The sequence below is a fragment of the Mus caroli genome, unplaced genomic scaffold (genome assembly GCF_978045245.1).
Source record: "Mus caroli unplaced genomic scaffold, Mus_caroli_1 scaffold_14, whole genome shotgun sequence".
NCBI lineage: Eukaryota > Metazoa > Chordata > Mammalia > Rodentia > Muridae > Mus > Mus caroli.
Genome location: NW_028227269.1, coordinates 78,365,155 through 78,388,195, shown reverse-complemented (window position 1 = coordinate 78,388,195; position 23,041 = coordinate 78,365,155). Strand labels below are relative to the sequence as shown.

Genomic DNA, 23,041 nt, shown 5'->3' with positions numbered 1-23,041 from the left:
TCATTAGTCCTCCCTCCTTAGAGGCCATTTGGGATTTTTCTTGACAGTCGTTTTATTCACTCTGGCTCAGACCTGCCAGCCCAGCTTTTCTCAGCCAAGCCTCCAAAGGAAACATGATCTGCTTGCTGCGTCAGATCACTTGGAAATAGATACGACTGGCTTGGAGTCACTCCACGCAGGGCTGTAAAATTGCTCTCCTCCTTCTAAGTGGGTTGGGTCAAGCCCAAACTGAGGCAAGAGGTTTCCAAGGAACACAGAGCACAGGCTGTAGTAAGTGGCAGTGATGAAGTCGGTGGCTCGCTCACTTTGGAGTCAGTATTAACCTTCCATTGTGAAGGGTGACCTTCATGGTCAAGCACAAGCAAGACCCTGGGGTCTTTGCTGGGGTGCCTGAATCATTTTACAAGGGTGATGAGGATTCAGGCTTGCTGTGAATCTCTTCATTCAAGCCAAGTTCTAGTGTAAAGTTTTGTTACTTCCAAGAAGGTTAGTCGATTTGATTTCAAGATGTGTGTGTGTCTTGTGCAAAGTTTGTTAAGGTGTCTACTCTTCTACTGGGCCACACTAACAAATACCATCAAAGTTCTGATACTCATTTCAAGGTTTCCTTGGAATTCCAAATGGGATTAAAATACTGCTTGGCTCCTCTTTTCTTGTTCATTTTAAATTGTATTTTATATGTCTGGATGGTTGGCATGCATGTATGTACACCATGTATGCAGAATAAGAAGGCCAGAAGACAGCATTGGGTTCCCCCCAGGAACTAGAATTATAGGCATTGTGAGCCATGATGTGGGTGCTGGAACTTAAACCCAGTCCTCTGGAAGAACAACAAGTTCTCTTAACTGAAGAGCCATTTCCAGCCCCTGGCTTCCTTTCTCACTGCTGTTTCATTCTAATGCCTGGGAGTCAGCCTGGTCTAATGAGTAGGGCTCTTAGGTGGGAGTCCCAGGTCTCAGCAATGTCAATCAAAGCAAGTCCTTGAATGTGCGTCCATTGCCTCATCTAAGAAATGCTAAGTGCTTTGACCATCACAGAGCACTGTATAAAGACAGGGAAGGGTTGCTCTCAGCTGTAGCTATGGGATTGAAAACAAGGTGATTCTGGGGGTTTTATGGCAGCTGGGAGTTAAAACATGACAGGCAGACAAACATGACAGGCTGGGAGGCAGGACGATGACTACCCCATTAGAAACATGCTGCAAATTCTCTAAGCTCATCTGTTAGGATTTTCATATAACCTTTCATTTTAGACAATAGAATTAAGTTACTAAATCTCATGCCTGGTAATAACTTGCCCCTGCCCCCTTTTTTTCCTGCCAGGGACACAGAAACAATTCTCGTTGCTTAATTATTTTCTGGAATGATAAGGCACTCACTGACAGATCGAAGAAATGATTCCATCCGAGTCTATCCTGGTGAAGCAAGGTATTGGGGTTACAAGAGCACATGAAGTGGCCTCCATGCAAAGGGGAGGACTTTAAGTAGGGATGTAAAGTGGGGGGCATGCGGAGCGGGGAATTTGGGGCAGAGGAAAGGGGTAGACAGAATCTCTGGGTTGGTTTGGTTATCTGTCTCTTCTAGTGAATCTTTAATGGCCTCATCCCTGTTTCCATAGACCTTGCTACCATTATATCTGCTCTGAAATGTGTGATGGTCTCGCCAAGGCCCGAGGAAGCTGTTTCTCTGTGACTGTTCTGGTATTCAACCACTTGCCTTTGCCAAACAGCTTCTCGGTCCTAGAGATCTGGGGAGATCTAAGAGCAAAAGTCCTTAACTTCAAGAGATTCCGCCCCTCGGGAGGTCTGAGCTTATAAATAGCTAACCATGGAGAAGGAGGCAGAGGGGAGCAGAAGAGTCACAATGGAGCAGTGGTTGGCAGAATGTGGTCCTAGGGCCAAATCCAGCTCCTGCTCTACTTTTGTAATGTGAGTTTGATTAGAACCAAGCTCGTTTGTCTGCATGCTGGCAATGGCTGTTTTTGTACTACAGTGGCAGAACTGAGTAGCTGTGACAGAGACAGTGAGTGTCATGACTCAACTTGATTGCCAGGTTGGTTGAAAGGGCTTAAGAAATTAGTAAAGGAAACTTCAGGGTGCTTCCCTCTGCAAGGATGATCCAGAGAACAATAGATAAGGAGACAGACTTCCTATGACGGTGGTGACGCCATTTCAGCTGGGTGGATGCTCACACGGAATTAAAATAGGAAAAGACTCAGGAGGCAGAATTAAGAACATCATCTCGGGTTTGAGGCCAGTCTACTCTACTGTGAGTTCCAGCCAGGGATTCATAACAAGATCCTGTCTCAATAAAAACAAAACCACGGTCTGTCACCGTGACTTACACCCTAATCCCAGCCATTGGGAGGCAGAGGCAAGAGGATCTCTGCAAGTTCTAGATCAGCCTGGTCTACACAGTGAGTTCTAGGTCAGCTAAACAAGACCCTGTTTCAAAAAACAAAGCAAAATAAAACAAAATAAAAGACAAATGTGAGATAGGGGCAGGGAAGGTAACTCTGTCTCAGCTTCCTGGCTGCCTTGAGGCAAGCTGCTATTCATTGTCCTGCCTTCTATGCCAGGATGGATTGAAACTCTGAAAACTATGAACAAAATAAACGTCTCCTCCCTTAAATTGTCCGGGTCAAGATTTTGTCACCGTAACATGAAGTCTGACTAACACAGACAGCCTGACTCTCAAAGCTTAAAATATTTGCTTTCTCATCTTTTAAAGAACACATTTGTTGAGCTCTGGGTTAAGGGAAACACGTCTTACAAAAGTTTAATTTGGATTAAAGTGGGAACAGGAGAAACACACCCCAGTTTACTGGAATAGTGAACACAAAGAGACAGAGGCAGTAGAGGATCTTTTACAATAAGGCAAGCAATGAGCTGTCTTCTTATCTGTGGACATGGCTGAAATGTTGGTGGCCGTAGTGATGTTCAATCTCTTTGTGACTTCAAGATCTATAAGAGGTATCTCAAGACATTTTCTTACATTCGAAAGACTATATGAGGTCAAGACAGAAACAGGGTTTTCAACCCAGGCCCTTCCAAAAGGACGGTGAAGTTCAGGTTGCACATTCCAAGAGTCAACAGGTCAGCAAAGTAATGCGGGTTCACAGAAAGCAATGCAACATCTACCTTGAACAAGGACAGCAGAGAAAGGTTCATAGCACCCAGGAGGATGACAGTCACTCCAGCAAAGTAGTCATCACTAGTTTAAAACTGGAGAAAGACCACAAAAAGACACATGAGTGGAAAGGCAAATCTTGACTGGTAGGAATGGAAAAGGGCAAAAACATAAGAAGAAAAAAGACACAAGAAGATACAAGAATAAAGTAACTGTATGCACAATTTCCATTTGAAACTGCTAACATTAAACAGAAGAAACAACAGGAAGTTGAACTTGGTCAAGAGGAACGACTGGAGAGGAGGATGAAGGATGGGCTGTGGCTGAGCAGGGAAGCTGCCTTTACATCGACACTAACATGTTAGAAATCCATCTGTGGAGCAGGGCATCTTCTTCCCCAGTGGTCATTTCTTTCTCACCCAAGAAATGTTTATGTGACCTCCAGTATATAGATATATAAAAGTTATATATAACTTTTTGAGTAAAACTGCTGACACGGTGGTGTACTCAGACTCTCGTACTGGGGAGGCACAAGCAGAGGAATCCCTGGGGCTTGCCAGCCAGCTGCTTTAACCCAATTTGTGAGCTCCAGACCAATGGAAGACTTGGTCTCAAGGGAGATAGATAGTATTCTTTTTTTTTTTTTTTTTTTTTTTTTTGGTTTTTCGAGACAGGATTTCTCTGTGTGGCCCTGGCTGTCCTGGAATTCACTCTGTAGACCAGGCTGGCCTCGAACTCAGAAATCCGCCTGCCAGTATTCTTGAGGCTATCTGAAGTGGTCCTCGGGCTTTCCTTTGCATGCATACAGACATGCACACAGGAACACAAATACATACATTTGAAAATTCTCTGATAGACATGTAATTTTACATTTATTAGAGATTACATCACATTGCATACTAATGATATGGACATAACTATCTATTTACATGGCATTAAATTTTAGCTGAATATTTGATACTGCAGGATATACAGCATTTTGAACATATTTCATAGTTGATTAATTTGGTTTTATGGTTGCCAATACTAAGAATGCCACTTTTCATACATACATACACACATACACACACAGACACACACACAGACACACACACACATATATATGAAATGCAAAATTCCAGATGCTCATTCAGGATCACCTTAGAAATTATTGGAAATTCTAATCCAACCCAAAATTCATTTAACAGTTAAAATAAATGAAACTCAAGGCATCAACTCAAAATAGCAATTAAAAAAATTAAACATCCTTACAGGACTGAAGAATAATGGTAGAAAATATAAACAAGACGTTGTCCTCTGTAATGAAACCATTATGTTTACATGAGCAGAACACAATATGTATAGTGAGACACTATAGTTCATTTCAAAAAATATTTTGTAAAGATTTATTTATTATATGTAAGTACACTGTGGCTGTCTTCAGACACACCAGAAGAGGGAGTCCCATCTCATTACAGATGGTTATGAGCCACCGTGTGGTTGTTGGGATTTGAACTCAGGACCTTCAGAAGAGCACTCAGTGCTCTTAACAGCTGAGCCATCTCTCCAGTTTGACACTATAGTTCATTGCACACTCCTGCATGTGAGCTGGGGTGCTTCACTCATTGGCATTGGGCGACCCGGTGGCACACATGGGGCAAAGTGAGCATGCGTGTGTTCAGACGAAGGCTGCAGTGAACTGGAGCAAGGGGAGCACTGCCAGAGGCCCTTTGGATTTATGATGTCTTTTTAAGGACTTACTCTCTTTTCAATTACATGTATTATGTGTGTCTGGGTGTGGGTATGTGCTTGCAAGTGCCAGTATCCACAGAGGCATCAGATGGATCCCCTGGAGCTGGAGTTACAGAAGGTTGTGAGCTGACCAATGTGAGTGTTGAGAACAGAGCTCTGGTCCCCTGCCAGAGCAGTTTAGACAGCTGCAAAGAAAAAGTGTGGAGACCGAGTCTATAGACAGCACAGAACCAGTGTGGATCCCAGAGACTAGAGAGACATGCCACCACAGCCACTGCCAGCCATGTTTAAGTGCTTGGACTTCTTGGAACAGAATCACAAATACCAAGAGCTGTCATTCCAAATCCCACTCTGCATTCTCTCTCTTCTTTGGGACAAGGCCTCAATATTTGCACTGCTCTTAGAGCTTTGCAGGCAGAGAGTAGGGTGGTAGGTGACATTCAAATTCAGGGATGAGAAAATCCATCCCAGGAATGCCGCATCCCATCTTGACTTTCCCACTGATCTACATGAGTCCTCAAAGCAATGGGGTATGCCTTCAGCAAGGAGGGACAGGGTTCCCACTGGTATGCAAGACCCCTGGTAACACAGGATGGAGATGGGAATGGAAAAAGAAGCACTGATGGCCCAGAACTCGGTTCTCAGCACCTTACCCTACCTCTGTCGGACCTGAATTGTCCTCACTCGGTCAGAAACCCCCAGTTGTCCCAAATTCCAATTTTACACCTGCCTTCCAGGTTACAGGAGGGACATGGAATTATTGCAGCCACAGGGAGACCCTGTTGGGCTTATGTAGTTGAGGCTGATGGCTTGGCACATTCTCAGAACACCCGGCTGTATAGAATACGGCTTCTGAGGAGAAGGCAGGTACTACTTCTCTTTGGAAAGGAGCTGGGTGTGCCATTTATCTGTTTTATCTCTTTATTTAGACATCCATTCAGTGCCATGGAGAACCCATCATCTATGTTCTTCCAAGTTTTCAAGGGAAGGGACTGGGTGTAGTGGATTAGTGCCTGTAATCCTAGCACTCAGGAGTGTTCTTGGCCAGCCTGGGCTACATAGCAAGACCTTGTACCTAAACAGCAGAAGCAGCTAGCCTGAATTAAGCAGGAGAAGAATCTGCATAATTTACACGGGGTAAAGCTGAGAGCCCCCAAAGGATGCACAGGCTGTGGTCTGGAACCCAGGCCTAAAATCCTGGTCCCATCAAAGAATGGTTCTCCTTTTGTGCTCCGAGAAAGAGCACAGGCTCTTCTTTTCTGCCTATCTCTTTGAAGAACATGGGAGGGGGAAAAATGAAAACAAAAACAAATGACAGCGACCACAATCACTTTTTACGACCACAGATGGAGTCGGGAGAGGAAAGCACGTTCTGCCTGGCTTTCACAATCCCACATCATCTGGCCTCACTCTCGGATGGAATCTTATTCCCCGCATGGAGTCTTCATTCCGACCACGTCTGTTTCCTGCTCTCAAACACGCCACCCAAATCCACTCTTTGCTCTTGGTTGAAATTCTCCCCAGCCTTGGCTCTCACAAGCCTGCATCGGTTTACCAAGTGTCCTTCACTGCCACCAACTCCTCCTCCCACTCCAACTTCCTCCTCTAGAGAGTGGCGCAGTGAGCTAGAGCTCCCTGGTATGCTTCTGGGTTTCAGGGCTCCTTCACTGACTTTTTGGGAGGACATGCTGTCACGGATTTCCACAGAAGTAAACAAATGAGCGATCAGATTGGAGAATAAATATCTCATGTTTCCATATGACGTGTGTGATCTTGGAAGGACAGCAAGAGGATCAAGCTGAGGGAGCAGGGATCCATTACTGGCTGTTCTGCCTCCCGGGAGCCAGGGGTTATCCCAACGAGCTGGCTCCATTCCAGTTCTGGAAAGTTTTGTTCTGTTTTGTTTTCTGTGCATGGTGGGCAAATGCTCTGTGCAGAGCTCAAGTTCTGGCAAGCCCCCCAGTGCTGAGGTTCTGTCTGTAGAGGCTCGGACTCTTGGACCTCAAATGAGATGTAAGAGGCTCAGAATTCTCAAACGAGTCGGTAACTTGAATCCACTCAACCTTTTATTGAGAGAGAGAATGAGAGAGAGAGAGAGAGAGAGAGAGAGAGAGAGAGAGAGAGAGAGAGAGAGAGAGAGAGAGTGTGCTAAAAGAGAACTGATGAGATTGTTCAGTGGGTAAAGGCAGTTTGCCAAGAAGCCTGATGACCTGAATTTGATCCCTGGAACCCACAGGATGGAAGGAAACACTTCTGCAAGTTGTTCACTGACCTATGCATGTACATTGTGAAATTATATACATACATAGATGTGTGCTAGTACACACAGACAGAAAGATACACACACACATCTTTAAAATTTTAAAAAGAGGAAAAATAAATGCTCACGGTAGGATTCATTCATGGCTGGAAGCATTTTTGTAGGGGCAGAGCCTAGTCAGCTTTACCCAGTGGATTCTCTCTGTCAGTGATGCTTTGGTACAGCTGCTGGCGACAGATGCCAGCACAGAAGACATCCCATCTATGTATCACAGGGCCTAAAGGAAGTACCAACAAGAACTCAGTACCCACATGCTTTTCACTGCAGTGGTAAAAAGCACCAGGCCTCCGGGGCTTAGTTAACAGCAGTGTGGAGGATATGGGACTCCCGTTAAACACATGGACCACAGTTTAACATCTTTTCGCCCAGAGGGGGGAAAAGGTCTTTCTTTCTCACTCCTTCCGTCAAATTAAAACAATGGAAATGGGTTCTCATTATCCCGATGATTAAGTCCCATTCAGCCAGCTGACAGCACCCAAAGAATGATTTTCCTGTGTTGCACAGTGCGCTGCCCTCCATGGCCCCATTCATAGGCCGCTGTGTGCATTTAATCACCCTGGGCCAAGCCCAGCTAATGAAATGCTGGGGCCTTGCCCTGCCCTGACCCTGCTGCTATTTCTATCTGAGCTCAGCAGGTCCTTTGCTTGACAGTTGCAACGGAACAAGCATATTTTTCTCTCCCATCTACGTAGTGTAAAGAGCCTATTTTGGCAGCCTGTGGGGCTGGGGACCCCGCTGGAAAGCCAGTGAACGCCCCTGGAGGTTAGCGCGTAAAGCTGTTTTCCAGACCGAGAGGAGGAGGGGGTGGGGTGCTGGGGACTGGGCCTGCGGAGGAAGGGCTGAGCGTTCTTTTGGGGGGGGGAGGGCAGAAAGGGAAGATGAGCCTAGAAGTAAACGGCCGTGCAGTGGGGAGAGCTGATCTAGCCTGACGCAAACCTAAACAAAAGCTCTTTGTTGGTTATCAAAAATCTGCCTCCCTCACTGGGGTCAGAGCGAGGAATCCATGCGGCCTGGTTTCCAGTTCACGTGGTTCTGTGAAAGGAGAGGACCCCTGCAGAGAGGCTGCTCTCTTGAAATTCTTAGCTGTTGTTTTAATGAGTCCCCAAGACTCAGAAGTTAGGGACGGAGTTGCCAAAATTACAAGCATTTATCCCATCCTGAAGTTTTAAGAACTTACACTTGGTTGATGGGAAAACCAGCCGCCAACTTTCTTTGAGGCGTGTCGGAAAGAAGAGGTGGAGACCAGGTGTTTAATGTGGCAGCCCAGTGGCTTTATATGGAAGGGACATATCTAAATGGAGGTCTTAAATCAGGGGTGACAAACTCAAACGCCCTAGTGGCCAGAGAGGCCAGAGGTCACCAAAATGAGTGAAGGGAGACAGGTGGGAACTGTGACCAATTAGGAGACGGCCCACTCCTGGTATTTGCTGCTCTACTCCAGCCTTTCTGCATGTGCATAGGTAGGCCTGGCACTGCGGGCTTCATTGGGACTCACAGACTCATCCTTCCCCTCCTTATATAAAACTATCCTGTTGGAGACTAATTCAAGATGTAGAGCAAGAAAAGCAATGTGCCAACCAAACTTACCCTTAACATTTTTCAGGGCCTGGGGGAAAAGGACAAAGGGAAGTCTGCATATTGTGTGTCCAAATACTTAATAGATATAAAACAAGTTCATGAACTGTTAAGCAAAGAAGGTTCTGTCTGTCTACCATGGGGGGGGAAAATGCCTTCCTACAACCTGGAAGGAAGGCAGGTGTGAAATTAGAGTTTGGGACAACTGGGGGTTTCTGACCGAGTGAGGGCAATTTGGGTCTGACCGAGGTGGGGTAGTGTGCTGAGAGCCTAGTTCTGGGCCTTCAGTGCTTCTTTTCTCATTCCCAGCTCCATCCTGTGTTATCAGGGGTCTTGCATACCAGTGGGAACCCTGTCCACAGATCTAGTTCTGTCTGTCCCTTTATACCTGTAAATAGCCACTCTTGACTTGGGGCCATATGCAGAGAAGTGCAGGCTGCCCTGAAAGGAACTTACAAATGGACTTGGTTACATCTGAGAGGACTCTGGAGTGTTCAGGAGGAACATGTTCTCCGTGAGGTGTTTGTTTCTCTCTGGTTCATGGCACTGGAAAGCACCATGGTGAGAGGTCTTTTAAGGTTGGGTCTCAAGTAGCTAAGCTCTAAGTATTGGTCCCAACTTGAAGAGATCTCTACTTTTCCTCGTTAAATGCCTAGAAGCCACGGTGTCTTGACCTTGCTTGGCCTGGTGTTACGATTAAGCTATGCAATCTTGGGTAAAGTGCAGGAGTTTTGGTGAACAAATTTCTACCTGATAACATGGTGCTTTCGTCAACCAGTTCGGTAAATACCTTGAAAAATATTGGCGGAGAAATAGAGGACCTCCAAAAAAACGACTACTGGGCATATTTATCAAAGGATCTAAGTACAAAGAGTGCGCTGAAACTATCTCTACATAGCCTTTTGTTAATCCCAGGTATGGGCCAAGTCTGGAAGAACTGCAATGGCCTGTTCTCCCTCCTCCCTCCCTCCCTCCCTCCCTCCCTCCCTCCCTCCCTCCCTCCCTCCCTCCCTCCCTCCCTCCCTCCCTTCCTGCGGTGGTGGCTTGAATACGAATGGCCCCATAGATTCATGTGTTTGAATACTCAGCCTATAGGGAGTGGCTCTGTTCGGAGGTGTGGCCTTGTTTGAGGAAGTTTGTCACTGTTGGGGTGGACTTTGAGAGCTCCTATGCTCAAACTATGCCTAATGTGGCAGTCTTTTCCTGCTGCTTTTGGTTCACGACATAGAATCCTAGCGTCTTCTCCAGCACCATGTCTGCCTGCATGCCACCATGTTTCCCAACCATATTGATAAATGGACTAAGTCCCTGAAACTATAAGCTAGCCTCAATTAAATGTTTTCTTCTGGTCATGGTGTCTCTTCATAGCAATAAAACCCAAACCAAGACACTCCCTTTCTTCTTTCCTGGTTCTGGGGATTGAGTCTAGGGTGTTGCCCTTGGTATGTGGGCACTCTATTACTGAGCTATATTTCCATTCCCAACAATATCTTTCATGGGAGATTTTGCCTATCTTCCACTCGTTTCTTAGGCTAGATCTTCTCTTGCACTGGCAGAACCAAATCTCAGATCTAGGGCTGGGGAGATGGCTCAGTTGGTAAAGTGCTTGCTGCTCAAACATGAGACTCTGAATTCAGATCCCCATCACCCTCTAAAACCTCAGCTGTGGTGGTCTATAATCCACATCTATAATCCCAGCACTGGGGAGGGCAGAGACCGAGTCAAGCAGATTCAGGGGGCTCCATAGCCTACCAAGGCAACCAAAATGGTGAGGTCGGGTTCAGTGAGAAAGTCTGCCTCAAAAAAATAAAAAATAAAATAAAGATGGAAGCTGGATGTAGTAGCACACTGGCTTCCATATGCATACACATACATATACCACACACACACACACACACACACACACACACACACACACGGTGGGGGGGTGTGAGAAAGCACTGGATCCCTACAGACTCCTGAGATTTGTGCCTCTTTTCCACAGGTACTATCCTATAATCAACATCAAGAAAGGATCTGGGCTATGATTGTGACATTGTAGAAAGGCCTCGGTTCTAAATGAATGAAGGTAAATGGGCAAGTAGCTACATGGGGGTAGGGGTGGGGATGGGCGATCTATTTAAAAGAAAAAGGAAATACTGGAACTTTCCATAAGGGTCTAAGCCAATGACACAGTAAAGACTTACAGACGGTTAACTCCTCACCACAGAGGATGAGCACCTTCCTCGACCTGGAACCCTGGTGTGACACTAACTGTTAGAGTTGCTGCCAAGGTGTGTGGGACTATCCTACCTAAGCATGTGGCCCAATACACAGAGGTATCCTTTGAGTTATAGCAATCTAGGCCTGACTCTAAAAGTGAAGTTGCAGAGAGAACGAAAAAAAAATATGTATTAAATATTGTGGAGGATTTTTTTTTAACTCTGATTTTCACATGTATGCTTGTGTAAAAGTCACTTCTATTCTTCTGATGTAATTGTCATCTCTGAGACTTTCTGCCTCCATCTGTTAACCTATGCCTGGTCCTGGAAGCTTCCAGCCTCTGTACAATCTTATCTAGGCCTAGAATGTTTGCTTCCTCTGAGACTTCCTGCTGAATAAGCTCACCCTGTCTTGTTCTATCTGATCTCTAGCTGGCTGGTTTAATTCAGCTGTTCTGGCTCAAATTCCTCTTCAAGCTGACTGATTCAATCTGGCTTCTTTCCGTTTCTTACTGAATTGCTTTGCTTGGCCTCATACTAACTTTGGCAATTTATTCTAATCTTCTGGCTCCTCATTCTCTGGTTTGTTCTGTCTTTACCTGTGTCTAGTTTGTTCTCTCTTCAACCTCTCTGTGTCTCCTGGTAAAACTGATCCCCATTCCCTTCTCTCTGCTCTGCTCCCTTAAGTCGCCTAACTTTCCTTTCTCTTCTTATGAGAGTTGGGCATATCTTTGTCAAATCTTTCTCTGGCTCATCACTTTGTCTGTCACTCACTTAGACATCACTTTCAAACATGGGTGCTTCTTTCTACAAACTAACTGTACCTTCCTTGTTTAAGATTAAAGCTGGTTCACAGTGTGATCAAATATCCTGCAGCCTGCATGCTTTGCCTGCATGTATGTTTGTGTACCACAAGCATGCAATGCCCACAGAGGTCAGAAGAGGACTTCAGCTTCCCTAGAATTGGGGTTACAGATGGATGTGAGCCACCATAGGGATCCTGGCAACTAAACCCAGGTCCCTTGAAAAAGCAGTGATATTTTTAATTGCTGAGTTATCGCTTCACCCTGTCCCTGAGTTTAATGTGTGTGTATGTCTATTTGTGGGTGTGTTGACTGTATATGGGCACTTGCAGAGGTTAGAAGGTGGTTTGAACCTCTGGAGCTGGGAGTTACAGGTGTTATAGCTGCCTGACATGGGTATTGGAAGCTAAGCTTGGGTCCTCTAGAAGAACAGCAAGTGCTCTTAGCCACTGCTCCATCCTTCTAGCCTGAAAATGAGTTTGTCTGTCTGTCTGTTTGTTTTTTCAACTCCTTAAATCTCCACTGAGGATCTGGGTATGGGGGGAGTGGTTGCTGATTTTTCACCTGTATGGTCAGACTGTGGATGTCGCTCATTATCAGAAGGTTTGTGATCCACATTAGGTCAATCAGATGCCCCAATCAATTCTGTGGAAAGTGAATTTATGGTGGAGGAATAAGGGAATAGCTCTATGGAGAATTCTATCATGCTCAAGTGGATTATCCTGACACACTTGTGTGATCCTTATTGAAGTTCTTGCTTCCTGGCTTCTGAAAGTTTGCTTATCTCCTTCTCCCCTTCCCTTCCCTCCCCTCTTCCCCACCTTTTCCTTTCATTCCTTTCCTTATAGTTCTGGGGATTGACTCCAAGACCCCAAGGATACTAGGTAAGCGCTCTCTCTCTAATCTACACCCCCTGTTCACGTGTCTCCCATCTCTGAGACTGGTTCTCCAAGCCCCCCAGTCCTTTCCACCTTCTTTTTGGGGGAATTTCTGTTGCATTCACCCTAAGAACTGGCTCCTAACTGCACCCAGAATAGCAAGTACTGACCTCCAGTGCTGCTTACCAAATGCTGTTGACCGTTCATGCAGCCAGCCCCAGTGTGAGCATATCTCACTGAGGAATATGACGCCATCCCAGGCTTTCCCCACCCAGTCACACATATTTGTTTCCTTTCTTCATTTTCTTGGAATGTTGAGACACTCATTTCATTCTTTACTTCATCCTATGAGCTATTCATAAAAACTGGCCAGAAGACTCACAACACTTCAAAGGGCACTCCCAGGATGAGTTTGTAGTTGGAATCTATATATGGTGAGTCAGCCTGGGGCTCCTAAAGCCTGCTGTCAAGTATCTGTATCAATATCACATGCTTGGAAAGCATGCTCCAGGGCTGGAAAGACAGTTAAGAACACTTGCTGCTTTTGCAGAGGACCCAGGTTCAATTCTCAGCACTCACATGGTGGCTAACAACCATCTGTAAGTTACAGGGGATCCAATATACCCTTCTGACCTCCTCAGGCACCAGACACATACATATATGCAGACAAAGCACTCGTACACATAAAATAAATAATCTAACAAAGAAGATGAATGGGCATCAACGTTTCCAACTTTCCTTCAGAGAAGTTAATGGGAAAGGCAAAGGGTTTTCCAGGAGTCAAAGGCATGAGATTAGGAACTGAAAATAATGAAAGGGGTAAGTGTGTGTGTGTGTGTGTGTGTGTGTGTGTGTGTGTGTGTGTGTGCAGGAGAAAGAAAATCTGATGCCAGAAAGTACCTGGGTCACCAGAACAGATTAACCAGAATATAGGCATGGGAACCAGCAAAAACTCTAAGGGAATCTGAGGCTAGCCTGAGATATAAAATCCTTATCACAGACAGACAGACAGACAGACAGACAGACAGACAGACAGACAAACTCTTATAGGACCTCAAGGTGGGCAAAGAGAGACAGAGAGAGCCTGAAAGTTACCAGAGGCCAGGTATAGTATATTACCTGTAATACCAGTGAATGGATCTCTGAGCAGGAGGATTGTTCTGAGCATCAGGCCAGCATGGGCTACAAAAACAAACAGACAGATAAATAGATAGATAGATAGATGATAGATAGATAGATAGATAGATAGATAGATAGATAGATAGATAGGTAGATGATAGATAGATAGATGATAGATAGATAGATAGATAGATAGGTAGATAGATAGATAGGTAGATAGATAGATAGATAGATAGGTAGATAAGATAGAAAAGAAATTTAAAAGGTAGCCGATGATACTGGATATGGTCTACCGGTCATGGGGGGGGGGATTCTCCAGGGAAAGTGGAAAACCAGGTATTAGAAGGGTAGGTGATAATCTGGATATTTCTTCTTGATTAGAAAAAATAAAGAACTGTGAACTTTACAAAGCAAATCAGAAGCTAGGCGTAGTCGTCTACGCCTTTAAACCCAGCACTTGGGAGGCAAAGACAGGTGGATCTCTGTGAGTTCCTGGCCAGCTAGGGCTACACAGTGAAACTCTGTCTTAAAACAAACAAAAACAAAACAAAAACAAAAATACAAACAAAAACCAACCAAACAAAAATACAGTGGGAGGGCAGTAAGTGCACACACAGAGTGACAGCCGCATTAGGTTTGCTAAGGGTTTGTGCAAATTGTTTATAATTTCAAAGAATAAACTCTTTGTTTTACTGATTCTTTATGTTGTCTTTGTGTGCTCATTTATGGAATTTGTTTGTATGTGTGTGCTCATATTCATGTGGCTACAGATACACCCATAAGCATGTATTTGGAGAGGCTAGCTGTGGATATCAGGTATCTTCCTTAGTCAATTGTTATTCACAGTTATTTACTTAACTCATTACTTATGCATTTCGAGACATGGCCTCTCACTAACCATGTAAGTCACCAGCTTATCCATGCTGGCTCGCCAGTGGGCTCTGGGAGGCTGCCTGTCTCCGCCCCTTTCATAATTCTGGGAGGCTGCCTGTCTCCGCCCCTTTCATATTTCTGCTGATTCTAAGTCAGATTTGTCTGCTTGCAAAATAGGATCTTTTGTCAACTAAGCCATCATTCCAGTCCCTCGGGTTTTTTATTTTTGTTTATATTTCATTAATTGTTGTCCTGAAATGATTTTTTTTGGATTTTAGTTTGTCTTGTGTTTCCAAGGCCCCAGGGCACATCATGAAGATATTTACTTTAGGGCCCTCTAATGTATTTTTTAGTGCAGGCACTTGTAGGTATAAACCTCCCCTTAAGACTGCTTCCATGGTATCCCATAGGTTTCTATTTGTTGTGTTTTAAGTTTTGTTTGAGTCTATGAAAGTTTTGCTTCCCTTCAAGACTTCACAGTGACACATTTGTCATCCAGTAGCTTAATCTCCATGCGTTTGTATTTTTTGTATAGCTCTCCTTGCATCAATGTTATGCCATTGAAGACAGAATACAAGAAGATTTGATGTAGTGGGCAACTCCATGGTCTGTTTGAGTATGGTGCCACTAAACTCCAATGTTTCTCTGATGATTTTGTCGTTGGGGTGACTTTGTCATGGGTGAGGATTTGGTTCCTAAGTCACCGACTACTACTGAGGTGGACTTTAAATCTAGTAGCCTTTGGTTTATGACATTGGCTGCTCTTGTTTGGTGCATATATGTTTATAATGGTTTCTTGATGATTTGGTCCCTCGGATAGCATGAGGTAACCTTCCCTATCACATCAGACTCCTTTTAGTTTGAGGTCTGTCGTTGATTAGTGACACCAGTGTGTTTCCTCATTCCATTTGCTTGGAATGCATCTTCTGATCCTTCCATCCTGAGGTGAATCTGTCTTTGATAATCAAGTAGATTATTTGGAGACAACAAACATACAGACCCTGCTTTTTAATCACATCTGCTAGTCTCGTGCCATTTGACTGCAGAATAGAGGCTATTTACATTCAGAATTATCATTAAAATGTTTTTATCAGTTTCTGCCATGTTATTGGTTTCATGGGGTTTGTTATTTTCCTCTCAGTTGTTCAACTAGCATGATTTATTCTTTCCTGGAGCCTCCTGGGTGCGTTTATTTTTTCTCTTCAGCCTGAAGAATTCCTTCCACTGTCTTCTGCAGAGCTGGTTTAGTGGTCATAAATTTTTTTAGCCTGCTTTTATCATGGACAGTTTTTCTTTCTCCTTCAATTATGTCAGTTATCTCTGTTGTGTATAATATTATAGGTCAGCAGATGTGGTCTTTCAGAACTTGAAGTATATCATCCGAGGCCTTTCTGTTTTTCCCAGTTTCTGATGTATAATCTGCTGTTATTCTGATGATATGGAGTGGGTTAATGGCTTTCTCTTGTACTACCAATAATCTTCCTTTGCTCTGTATATTTGGTACTCAAGCTATAATATAGTGTGGGCGATTTCTTTCCTGGTTTAATGTACTCGGTGTTCTAAAAGTCTCTAGAACCTGGATGAGCCCCTCTTTCACAGGATTTGGGGAGTTCTCTGCTATAATTTCATTGAAAATGTTTTTTTATGCATTTGGCATGGCTGCTCTCTCTTTCTTTTATGTCCATAATTCAGGAAGTTGGTTCCTTTTTATAGTATGTCCCAAAGATCTTTCATGTTCTGTTCATGTATTGGTATTAACACATTAATTTGATCTTGACTGGCTGACCCAATCTGTCTTCCTTGTCTTCAGCCCTTGGTCTTCCGTCTACTACATGCTCCATTTTATTTAGGAGGATTTCACTAAGTTTTTTATTTAAGTTTTCATTTCTAGGATCTTAGCTTGGCTTCTTTTTCTTCCTTCCTTCCTTCCTTCCTTCCTTCCTTCCTTCCTTCCTTCCTTCCTTCCTTCCTTCCTTCCCTCCCTCCCTCCCTCCCTCCCTCCCTCCCTCCCTCCCTCCTTCCTTCCTTCCTTCCTCTTTCCTTCTGTTTCTTTCTTTCTTTTGTTCTTTCCTTCTTTCTTTCTCTTTCTTCCTTCCTTCCCTCCTTCCTTCCTTCCTTCCTTCCTTTCTTTCTTTCTTTCTTTCTTTCTTTCTTTCTTTCTTTCTTTCTTTCTTTCTTTCTTTCTTTCTTTCAACAAGATAGTACTGTGTGGCCCTAGATAACCTTGACTCACTATGTAGACCAAGTTGCTCTATAAATCATGGAGTTTCCCCTGCTTTTGCCCCCACAGTCCTGAGATTAAAGGCATGTGCCACAATGCCCAGCTTCAGCTAGAATTTTCTTCAGTATTCTCTGTGTTGAATTCCATTTTTTATATCCTGTATTGACTTCCTTATTTTATTCAGCTGTCTTGTGTTCTCTTTGAATTCATTCAGGAGAGTTTGTTTTTTGTTTTTTGTTTTCCACTTTGATTCTTTGAACATATTTATAGTCATTATGTTAAAGTTTGTCTGTCACCCTCCTCACTAAGGCCCACCACAATGAGGCTGATGATAGGGAGGAAATATGTTGTCTTGGTTTTTCATGGCTTTGCACTAGGATTTGTGCATCTGGAGTTAGCTCATTAGTTGAATTTTTAACATTTAAGTCACTTTTTTCCCCTCTTTCAATGGAAGTGTTTACAATATTCAGGAGGGACTAGCTTTTGGTAGGGTTGAAGTGTCATCTATTTGGCTGGTTTTGGGGGCCCCAGGATTGATCTACAGTCTTCCCCTGAGAAAAGAATATTTTCTGCAACAGCAGTTTGTATGTAGCAGTACACCTACTATGAAATTACAGTAATGGTCAATTAAAACAGCATCACCCCTTACGCCCCATTTGTACTGTGTGTGCTAATGTATTAGTTACTGTGTGTATGAATGTGTCTTCATTAGGGTTTCTATTGCTGAGATGAAACACTATGACCAAAAACCAAGTTGGAGAGGAAAGGATTTATTTAGCTTATACTTCCATATCACAGTTCTCATCATCAAAGGAGGCCAGGACAGGAACTCAAGCAAGGGCAGGAACCTGGAGGCAGGAGCTAATACAGAAACCATGGAGGAGGACTGCTTACTGGTTTCTCCTCATGGTTTGCTCAGCCTGCTTTCTTATAGAACCTGGGATCACCAGCACATGGGGTGACATCACCACCAATGGTCTGGACCCTCCCCATCAATCACTAAATAAGAAAATGCCCTACAGGTGTACCTACAGCCTGATCTTATGCAGGCATTTTCTTAATTGAGTTTCCCTCTTCTTAGGTGATTTCAGCTTGTGTCAGGTTGACATAAAACTACCCAGCATGAGTGGAAAAGAGAAGAGAAGAGAAGAGAAGAGAAGAGAAGAGGAGAGGAGAGGAGAGGAGAGGAGAGGAGAGGAGAGGAGAGGAGAGGAGAGGAGAGGAGAGGAGAGGAGAAAGATCCTGTCTTCTGCCTCAAAGAAACAAAGCAGAGAGTGGTAGAAGACACAGGGATCCTCCTTTGGCCTCCACATATGTGTCTATAGACTGTTCTTTCTCTCTCTGTCTCTGTCTCTGTCTCTGTCTCTGTCTCTGTCTCTGTCTCTCTCTCTCTCTCTCTCTCTCTCTCTCTCTCTCACACACACACACACACACACACACACACACACACACCCCAGAAACTGGCTATAAAAAGTTACTTAGAATGACAACTACAGTTAGAAATATTTGTGATAAATTCCAGAGGACAGTGGAAAAATATCTTCAAGGATCTAAGGCAATCTTAAATCTGCTAAATCTGCTAAACTAGTGTCTTATACCCAGCTAAACTAGCATTTTAAAAAAAAGCAGGTTAAAAACAGAAGCAATTTTAGAAAGTTTTTTTAAAAAGTTTTTTTAAAAAAAAGTCTTAAATATTCACAAAATAGATCACTAGAAGCTGGGTAATAAGAAGAAAAACAAGTCTCAAGGCAAGGTACAGAAGATAAGAAATTATTGTAGGCTCCAAAATCTATTACAAGCACTTCTGACTACAAATACAAAGCTGAAGTTTAAAATGAAGATTGGGAAAATCTGAAGGGAGAGATAATGCTCATTGGGTGGTGTAGGTAGTGTGCTTGCCTTGTTCACCAAAAGTCCTTCAATTCCAAAAGCATTTATAGTTAACTTATATTTTGTCAAACTAAGTACAGAATTTTGTCTCTGATGTTTCCTCCCAGATGCCAACCATGCCGCCTACCTGTCCCTGACTGGTCTAGGTATTCTCAGTCATAGGGATTTTAACAGACTGGCCAGGAACTCTCATAAGAAACCAGGTAAAACTCTTGTTTATTTTGTTTATTCTTTTTGATTTACGTCCAATTTCCAAAGTGTACTTGAGACAGTTTACAATAAAAGACATATGTACAATAAGTTGGTTGAATAAGAAAGAGAAATTTAAATCATAGAGAACGAAAAGGAAAATAGTTATGCCAGAAACCTGAGCTAATTGCTATTGTAATTGAGCATTAAATTTGTTCAAGGTTTTCTGGCAGCTAACGGGGAAAAAAAAAAAAAAAAAAAAAAAAGAGGAAATACAAAGGGTAACTTGATGGCTGCAATTTGCCCTTAACTTCTTTAGCAGGCTACAGGGCTAGAGAGCACTCCATTCTGGGGAGCTAAAGTGGGAGCCAGTCTGCGCAGGTTCCATACAGTGTATCCTGTGCAGGTCAAAACAGTGTGCCCCATCCACATCCCATCTTTCCTTTTTCCCAACTGTAGCCCCAGGTGGGACAGCTTTGGTTTGAAACCTGACTAGAGCCAGGACTTTCAGATTAAAGACTTAAAAAAAAAATTAGGGGTAGAGATTCAGACAGTATAGCAGTTGAAATGCATACTGTCCTCTCGGAGAACCCAAGTTTGGTTCCCAGTACCCGAAGCAGGCAGCTCATGTTTGTCTGTGACTCCAGCTCTAGAGGATCTTACACCATTTGATAGCCTCTGCAAGCACCTGCACTCACATGCACACAGTCCCACACGGACACACATAGTTGAAAATCAAATAAAATCTGAAGAAAACGTTTTTGAAATGTTCATGTATAACAATATGTATTTGGGACTGGGGCAACGGCTCAGTCTGTAAAATGAATGCTTACTGTGCTAGCATGAGAACCTGAGTTCATATCCCCAGGGCCCATTTAACTGCCAGGTGTGGTAGTATCTACCTGTAACCTCAGCATTGATGGAACAGAGCCAGGCAGATCCTGATGTTCGGCCATCTCGTCCAGCCAAATAGAAAGCTGGGTTCAGTAAGAAACTGTCTCAAAAAATAAGATATCAAGAGAGGAAGACATCATCCTCTGCCTCCATGCATGTAAATCCATACTCATCCGAACATGCACACACACATGTACATGACCACACATAAACACAGAATCGTACATTTGAAACACCTCCTTATTTAGGATTTGGAAAATATAGAAAAGTATAAAGGAGAAAAGATAAGTTATCTGACAATCCCGCTTGAAAACAATTGTGATGAATTATTAATAAGTTAACTTCCATTTTTAATGTAAACTTATATTGGCTCATTTCTTGCTATTTTCTTTCTATCTAGATGATTCTATAAGCTTGTGCTCTTTGACTCGAGTCATTTTTATTTACGGTAAAACCAGCCAGCCACTGCCCATAGATGGCTCTGTGAGGTAACTGCCTAGCTTCATAAAAAGTCTGTGTCTTTTCCAACAGGCAAAAGGAGGCCTTCCCTGGGTGCAGAGTTAAGTAATTTGTCTAAATCACACAGCACTAAAGGAAGAGCAAACCCACAAAGTTGGGTGTGTCTGTGGAGCACATTCACTTCAGCAGATGTTCAGTTGCTCAGAGACACAGACAGCTCCCTCCTGCCGCCTGTGACCCCTGGGAACAGGAGTGTCCGATGGTGGCTGAGCCTGGCCAGGGGCCCCAGCCAACCAGTACAAGAGAATGAAGGAGCTCACTTTGCCCCGGCTCTTCTCTCCTTCTGCCCTTCTCCACATGCAAGAGGCCAAGAAACTAAACTGCCTAGACTGCAGGTTAGCTCGTAGATATCAGTGGGTTTTTTGCGTTGATGAAATAATTTTTTTTTTGATTTTTTTTTTTTTTTTTTGGTTTTTCGAGACATAATTTAATCCAAACCTTCCTTTTCCATGGGGATCAAATTACGAGAAGGTCACAAAACCCGGTTCTGTTGTTCTCAGTCCCGACAGTGCCAGAGAGGGTGTCAAATTTTGTTGTTGTTGCTCATACTGTGGCTTATAGTTGGAACTGTGTGCAGACACGGCTTTCTTCTCTCCTGGGCACTCTGATTCGTGCTGAAACATCTCTCATGTACGAGTCATGACTGGAGTATCCTGAGCAGCTCTCAGAAGAGCCACTTCCTTGGGCAGATCCAGGCCACAAAGTTGCTGGGGAACATTGGTTGCCACCCTCTAAACAGACAAGCCTTTTGTGAACAGTCCAAAACCAGCAAATGACCCAGGAGTTAGGGCCACCCTGGGATGAAAGTAGGAGGGTCTTTTCCCCTGTCCTTTATTCCCTTGGGGGGCCCTATGAGCTAAGCCCCAGGAGTCCAGTAGTCTAAGTGCCAGGGACTCTTGGTTGGCCCCGCAGAGATCGATCCAAGATGAAAGTTTGCCGAGCGAGCCAGGCACTCTGCCGCAGTTGGGATAAGTCAAGCTGGTGTGCCAGTGGGTGAGTCAGCGACCGAAATGCCCTCTCTTCATTGCATAACTCTAAACACAGGCTTTGCCTTCCCGATAATCATGCTCCTGGCGGTGGCACAGCAGGGCTTATTTCCTGAAGACGTGCGTGGGAAAAAAAAAAGTTTTCCAGGCAGACTTAGACACTCAGGCTTCCATGCTGTAAGCAACAGTATTTCCTTCCTCTCCAGCGCTGGTGATATGATTCACAGCAAAGCGTGAAGATGACTTTCCTGATGCACCAAATGGCAGCTGGCTGTAGCGACTCAGGCTTGTGGTCCCCAGCACTCCGGAGGATAAGGCGGGAGACCCATGAGATTGAGTCTAGGGCTACATATCTGGACCCTGTCTCAAAACAAACTGATAAACCAGCAAACAAATATCAAGGATGAAGAACTTGAGCAATAAGAGGAAATGCATCAAGTGCTAAACACGTGGTACATCCTTCTCTCTACCTAGCTATAATGACCCACATATTCTGCCCGTTATACAGGTGAGAAAACTGAGGCCTGAGGTTAGATGATATTCTTTCTCTCTTTTTCAGTACTAAGAACTGAATCTTGGACCTCATGCTTGCTAGGCACTGAGCTGTATCCCCAGTCCTAAATGATGTCCCCAATGTTACAGAGCTTGTAAGAGTCTGAGCCAAAGCTCCAGGAATTCTATTTTCTTTTCCTTTTTCTTTTATTTTATGTATATGAGTACCTTATCATATATGTATATTTTATTTTATGTATATGAGTGTTTTGCCTGCATTTATGCATATGTACCACGTGCTGGCTGGTGCCCTTGGAGGTCAGAAGGTGGTGTTGGATTCCCTAGACCTGGAGTTATGGTTGTAATCCACCCTGTGGGTGTTGGGAATTGAACTGGAGTCCTCTGCAAGAGCAATAAAGTGTTCTCAACCACTGAGCCATCTCTGCAGCCCCACGTTCTAGTTTCTTAACAGCTTGAAAGTGACAGAAGTGATGGGATTGAGAGAAATCACAAATCCAAAGTATTTTCCATCAGATGGCTTATCAGACCCAAGGAAGGCTCCTCTTAGAGACGAATGCCTGCCATGCCACACTTCAGCCTTGCTGGCTCCATAGAAATCATGGCTGGCTTCCAGAAAGGGGAGAAAATTGTCCCTGCTCCTGTGTCCAGCACTGTTTGGTATTTGGATGAATATGAACAGCTAGTTATGATGCCATTGGGGGTGGGGGTTACACTGCAGAGAGGCCTCAACATGCTGTCCAGACAGGGAACGTGACTCACCAAGAAGAGACCCCAGGTTGGGAAGCTCTGGGTGGCTGGATTGCTCATAATCTGGCGAGACTAGGCAAAGAAAAAAAGGCCACAAGGACCTCCAGGAAACCACTGTGGTAATTATCATGGCTGCAAGTCCCCAAGTCAGGGGACCTGCCAGAGGCTGTCCCAGGACCCTAGACTAGAGATCTATGATATTGTAAAATAGTTTCCCACTGCTGCTCTAGTGAGTTTCCATACAGTGCCTTATGGCCATGCAGATTTGTTATTTTATACTTCTGGAGGTCAAAAGGTGGGTATGGGGCTATAATAAAGCCGCTGTCAGAGCCTCACTTCTTCTGGGGATTCAGGAAGCAAAGTCTGTTGTCTTGCCTTGATCTGAGTATGAAAGTCATCCACAGCCCATGGCTCATGGCTCTTCTGCTCTCAAGCTAGCAACGGCTCATGAGTC

General features: G+C 44.0%; 1 long non-coding RNA gene across 1 annotated transcript; it reads left to right on the top strand.

Annotated features, from left to right (window-relative positions):
• The first annotated feature begins 237 nt into the window (after window positions 1–237).
• On the top strand, window positions 238–22,224 carry LOC115032772 (uncharacterized). Its single transcript, XR_015045129.1, has 5 exons — window positions 238–486; window positions 1,323–1,427; window positions 10,739–10,822; window positions 18,847–18,942; window positions 21,534–22,224. It is a non-coding gene; the product is annotated as an uncharacterized LOC115032772 (long non-coding RNA).
• Window positions 22,225–23,041: the final 817 nt, after the last annotated feature.